Raw genomic sequence first — 6985 nt, forward strand, 5'->3', positions numbered from 1 at the left:
AAAGATCAAGCATGTCATTTTAATTCCCCCTCAGGAACACAGGCAAAACAGAAGTGTTAAAAGACTTGACATTTTAGGTGACTGGGAAATAAAACATGGAGGAGAGCGGAAGACATGTTATGGAGTTGCGTCAGAATACTCAGTGTGCCAAGTAGTAGCATCCACAAGGCTGCAGTGGCTGGATCCCAGTGAGCAGCCAGAAGAGAAGCTACAGATGCACTTTAGTGCCCACTGCGGCCTCAAGCAAAAGGAGATCAGAAGCTGCTTCTTTCATGGGAAAAGATCTGTCTCCCCCTCCTTACTCCTTCCCCTCCGCATCATGTCAGAGCTGGGCAGAGGTGGCTAGGAAGCTGCCACCTTTACTTGAGGAAGGGGTACAATGCTGTGAGATCGTGTACTTGCCTCCTCTACCCCACACACCTGGCACAACCCAGTAAATCAAAAACACAATAGAAAAAAGAGGTAGCTCTGGGAATTGTTGGAAAACCAATTCTCCACAGCCTGTAACCGAGGGACACCCACTATCCCCGTGACATTTTCCTTAACTGAAGCGACGTCCCTCCACGCAATCCCAGAGCTGCAAACAGTGCTGGGAAGAGAAAAACCTTGTGCCTACAGAACCATCTACTGGAAAATCAAAAGAAGTACCCTCTTGCTGAGTCATTGAGAGCAAAATGGTACCTAAGCAAGAAAAGAGCTCACTATACAACCTGAAATGCCCAGAGAAACATCAAAAGGCATGAACAATCAAGGTAACTTGGGAACACAGAAAGAAAATGAAGACTCCAGAAACCGAACTCAAGTCACGCGAAGACTGTGATTTATATGACAGAATTTGAGATTCTAGTTATGAAGCTCAAGCAGACAAGAGAGATCCCTGAAAGACAAAATTCAATGAGCTCAGGAAGAAAGCTAATGAACAGAAGATTTTACCAAAATCATATAAAAAGACAACCAAACAGAAATTCTGGAGCTGAAGAACTCAATAAATGAGATGAGGAAATGCATCAGAGAAAACATGAGAAACATAAAGTAGACAGTTGGAAGAAAGAAGGAGTGGGCATGAAGAGAGAAACCTAAAAATGAAAAGAACTCTATGAGAACTATCTGATGCCATGGGCACTAACGATCTTGGGGAAAAAAAAACCCTGGACTTTAGAATAGCAGATACTATCAAAAACACCAAATTTTATCAACAAGATCTTTCTCCCAGACACTTTTATTTAACCTGTCAAAAATTAATGACAAAGAAAGAATTCTCAAAGCAGCCAGGAAAAAAATAGACTGTACTCTTCTATAAAGGAAATAGCACTGTTATCAGCAGATTTTTCAGGAGAGGGGGAAGAAAATACTGAAAGAGAACCATCAGCCCAGCAGAATACATTCAAGAAAGTTACCCTTTTAGGTATGAAGGAGAACTCTAAAGGAGAATCAAGGCTTTCCCAAACAAATGGCAGTGGAGAAAATTTACCAGCACGGGACCTGCATTATAAAAAATGTTGAAACAAAAGTATGCAAAACTTTTCAGTAAGATGAATTGACAGAAGCAGAAAATTGCAACTCTACTTCAAAGAACACTGGCATTTAATTTTGATGTAAAGGTGATGGGGGAAATGGGTATTAAAAATAACTAACTACTGCAATTTGTACTGAATGTACATCAGGGAATAATTTGTGACACAGGGAGAAAAAAGGATTGAGCAAATGCAGATAGAGGCACTCAGGAGAAAAAGGACTGTGTATGTAGGAAACATTTCACACAAACCAAATGGTAAACCACAAAACAAAAACCTAGAGCTAGGATATGGAGGAGGAAAAAAAAAAAACAGAAAACCGCCAAACTATAAAAGGCACATGAAGTCATAAAAATAAAAAGATACAGAGTAACCAGAAAACACAAGATATTCCAGGCATTTTAAGTAAGTTCTCACAGAGCCGTAATCATCCTAAATGTAAATGGAATGAAGTCCCCACTGAAAAGGCACAGAGTGTCAGGATGGATGAACAAGATGAACTGCATGTGGCCTGCAGACTCCTCTCAGCTCCAAAGACAAAACAGAGGCTCAAAGTGAAGGGATAGAAGATGAGATTTCATGCAAACGGCATCCTGAGAAAAACACATGTAGCTGTACCTAATATCAGGCTGAAATGAACATTTTATAATGATGAAGGTAACAATTCATCGAGAAGACATGACACTTATCAACAGATATGCACCCAACCTGTACTGACAGACCTAAAGGGAGAAACTGACTTGATTGCCCCCAGAGACAGCAGTGGCTAGATATCCAGACAGAAAGTCAATAAGGAATATTGGCCTTAAATGACACATTAAACCCTATGCACTTCTTAACTGGTATTTTTAGAATTTTCTACACCAAAGTGACAGAATGTACCTTCTCGAAGATAGGCCATATGTTGAAGCAGAACCTAGTCTCAATAAATTTAAGAAGAATGAAACCATACCAAGCATATTTTCCCACCACAAATAGGTGTAGATAAAACAACATACTAGAATGACCAGCTACTGAGTCAAAAGAGATAAAAAAAAAAAGAGATCAAAAGATGATGATACATAGTGATGAATAAAAAGATGACACAGCAAAATTTGGGGGATGCAACAAAAAAGTGCTACTAAAAGGAAAGTTTACAGACCTGTCTCAAATGAACAATCTAACATTATATACCTTTAAAGAACTGGAAAAAGAATAAATGAAGCTCAAAGTCAGCAGAGAGAAGGAAATAATAAAAATTAGAGCAGAAATAGAGAAAAAAGACAATAGAAAAAATTAAAAAAACAGGTCAACAAAATTCACAAACTTGTGGTTACACTCAAGGAAAGAAAAGAGAAGATTCAAATAAATAAATTCAGGAATAGGAGAAGTTACAAAGAACAAACACCACAGAAAATATACAAAGGACTGCAAGAACACTGTGAAAGGCACTATACCACCAAACTCGATAATCTAGAAAAAATGAACAAATTCTTAGAATACAACTTTTTCAGTCTAACGGATGAAGAAGTGGAAAACCTAGACAGACAGACCGGTCACTAGGAAGGAAACTGAAACAGTCACTAAAACCTCCCAAAGTCCAGGATCTGATGGCTTCACTGGTGAATTCTACCAAACATTCAAAGACAATTTCATATTAATCCTTCTCAACCTCTTCCTAACTCATTTAATAAGGCCAATATTACCCTGATACCAAAATCTGGTAAAGATGACACAGAAAAGAAACCTATAGACTAATAATATCTCTGATGAATACAGTTGCAAAAATCCTAAACAAAATACTAGCAAATTGAATACAACAAGCAATACATTAAAAACATTACATCATGATCAAGTGGGTTTCATTCTAGGGACACAAGGATGGTTTAACAATAGGCAAATCAATTAATGTGATACACCACATAAACAAAGGATAAAATTCATATGATCATATCAATAGATGCAGAAAAAGCATTTGACAAGATACACCATCCATTTATGATTAAAACATGTAACAAAATGGGTATAAAGGAAAGTACCTCAACATAATAAAGGCCATCATATATGACAAATACTCAGTTAATGGTGAAAAACTAAATGTTTTCCCTCTAAGATCAGGAACAAGACAAGGTTGCCTGCTCTCCTCTCGCCATTGTTATTCAACACAGTACTGGAATCCTCATCAAAATCCCAATGGGATTTTTCATAGAAATAGAACAAAAAAATCAAATTTGTATGAGACTATAAAAGACCCCTAAATAGCCAAAGCAATCCTGAGAAAAAAGAACAAAGCCAGAAGCATCACACTCCCTGACTACAAAGCTACAAGAATGAAATCAGAACCACAGATGAATGAAACGGAATTGAGAGCCCAGGGATAAACTCACAACATACATGGGCAACAAATTTTCAACGAAGGAGCCAAAAACATACAATGGAAAAAGAAAAAGCCTCTTCAACAAAGAGTGTTGGGAAAACTGGAATGCTACATGCAAAAGAATGAAACTGAACTCCTGAGACCATACACAAAAATTAATTCAAACTGGATGAAAGACTTAATATAAGACCTAAAACAATAAAATACGTAGAAGAAAACGCAGGCATTCAACTTATGAACCTTGGTCTCAGAGGGATTTTTGTGAAGTTGACTACAAAGGCAAGGAAAAGAAAAGGAAAAACAAATGGAACTAATCAAACTAAAAAGCTTCACATAGCAAAAGAAACCAACCAAAGAACAAAAAGGCAACAACTGAATAGAAGATATTTCCCAATGATCCCTTCAACGAGGGATCCCTTCCTAAAATCTCTCAAAAGTCCACAAACCCCAACAAGCAGTGGTGGGTCCTGTACCCCTTGCTAAGTGGCCACAAGCCCAGCACAGCTGGCCACTGGTCTCAGTTCACTTTATGGTGCCTACCAGAGGGTCCTAAGCCCAGCGCTAGCAGTAGCAGGCCTGAGTTTGCAGCGCAGCCTCTTCCAAGTGCCTCTAAATCCAGCACAAAAGTGGCAACCAACCATGGAACACATTATAGCTCCCACCAGGTGGTCCCAACCCAGGCACAAATGGCAGGTGACCTTGGCCTGCATCAGGGCACCTCCCAAGAGACCCAGAACCAACCCATCTGGTAGCTGACTTCAGAGTACCACCCAACCAGCTCTGCGAATGACACCTGAAGGACAGACTCAGCAGGCACTAGAGTCCCACTACAACAGACTCTCACTCCATGGGGCCAGCAACACAACCTGTCCACTGTATCTGCAGCTAGCCCTCAGCCAGTAAGCCCAAGGGCCAACATGTGCCAACAATCAAGGCTCAACGACAACAGGAGGGTACACACATACCTCAACATAATAATGGCCATATATGACAAACTCACAACTAACATTATACTCAATGGTGAAAAGCTGAAAGCTTTTTAAGATCAGGAACAAGATTAGAATGTCCACTTTCACCACTTTTATTCAACATAGTATTGGGACTTCTAGCCATAGCAATCAGACAAGAAAAACAAAGGCATCCAAATCAAAATGAAAGAAGTAAAAGTTATTATTTGTAGATGACATGATACTATATAGAGAGAACTCTAAATATTCCACCAAAAAACAATATTCAGTAAAGTAGCAGGATACAAAACTAATATTCAGAAATTGCTTGCATTTTTATACACCAATAACAAATTCTAAAAGAGAAATTAAGAAAACAGTTCCATTTAGAATTGCATCAAAAAGAATAAAATACCTAGAAATAAATTTAACTAGAGATAAAATACCTGTACTCAAAAAACTATACGGCATTAAAGAAAGAAACTGAAAAAGACCCAAATAAATGGAAACATATACCATGCTCACAAACAGGAAGAATCAACATCATTAAAATCTCCATACCACTACCCAAAGCAATCCACAGATTCAATACAAACCCTATCAAGATACCAATGGCGTTTTTCACAGAACTAGAATAATTCTAAAATTTATATGGAACCAAAAAGACCCCGAATATCTACTCGTGAGAAAGAAGTACAAAGTTGGACGTATCAAGCTTCCCGATATCAAACTATAATACAAGACATAGTACTACCATAAAAACAGACACATAGATCAATGAAACAGAATAGAGAATCCAGAAATAAACCCATGCCTGTACACTCATTTAATACATGACAAAGGAGGCAAGAATATACAACAGGGTATAGACAGACAGCGTCTTCAATAAATGGTGTTGAGAAAACTGAACAGATACATAGGAAAAAAATGAAACTGGACCACTATCTTACACCATATACAAGAATAAACTCAAAATGGATTAAAGACTTAAGGATAAGACCCAAAACCATAAAACTCCTAGAAGAAATGTAAACAGTGAACTCTAACACTGCTCTTAGTAATATTTTTTGGGATATATCTCCTCGGACAAGGGAAATAAAAGAAAAAATAAACAAATGGGTTTATATCAAACTAAAAAGTTATTGCACAGAAAAGAAAACCATTGACAAAACAAAAAGACAACCTCGTGAATGGGAAAAGATATTTGCCAATGATACATCCGATAAGAGATTAATACCCAAAATATATAAAAAACTCATACACCTTAACACCAAAAAGAAAAGAATTGATTTTAAAAATGGGCAGAGGCTCAGCCATAAGGAGATGAAATACTGCCATTTGCAACAACATGGATGGACCTTGAAATAATCATACTAAGCGAAATAAGCCAGACAGAAAAGGTTGAAAATCACATGATATCACTTATATGTGGGATATAAACTTAAAAGCAACAAATGAACAGGACAAACAGAGACTCATGGACATGGACAACGGAATAGTGGTTACCGGGGGAGGGGGGAGAATAAATTGTTAAAAAAATAATAATAAATAAATAAAATGTTAAAAAAAATGGGCAGAGGATCTGAACAGACATTTCTCCAAAGAGGATATATGAGTGGACAACAGTCATATGAAAAGATGCTCAATGTCACTAATCATCAGAGATACAAATTAAAACTACAATGAGATATCATCTGACACCTGTCAGAATGGCTATCATCCATAAACCAACAATAAGTGTTGGTGAGGATATGGAGAAAAAGGAACCATCACACATTGTTGGTGGGAATGTAAATTGGTACAGCCGCAAGAATAAGAACTGTATGATTTCCCCCACATATGGGACTTAAAATAAAAAGCTACAAACCAACCAACCAAACAAAAACCCTCATAGATATAGACAAAAGAATGGTGTGGACTAGAAGGGAAGAGGAGTTGGGGGAGGATAAAGAGTGAGTAAATGGTGTCAAATATATATGACAGAAGAACCCTAGACTGCAGTGGTGAACACACAACAGAGTATACAGATGTCTTATTATAAAGATGTAAACCTGATATTTAACCAGTTACCCTCAATAAATTTAATTTTAAAAAACTGATGTCATAAAATTCTAAATTCCAGTGTATTTAATTCATAGAGTAAGTCATAAGCTGGAACTAAATAAATT

This window comes from Pteropus alecto, unplaced genomic scaffold (assembly GCF_000325575.1).
Source record: "Pteropus alecto unplaced genomic scaffold, ASM32557v1 scaffold326, whole genome shotgun sequence".
NCBI lineage: Eukaryota > Metazoa > Chordata > Mammalia > Chiroptera > Pteropodidae > Pteropus > Pteropus alecto.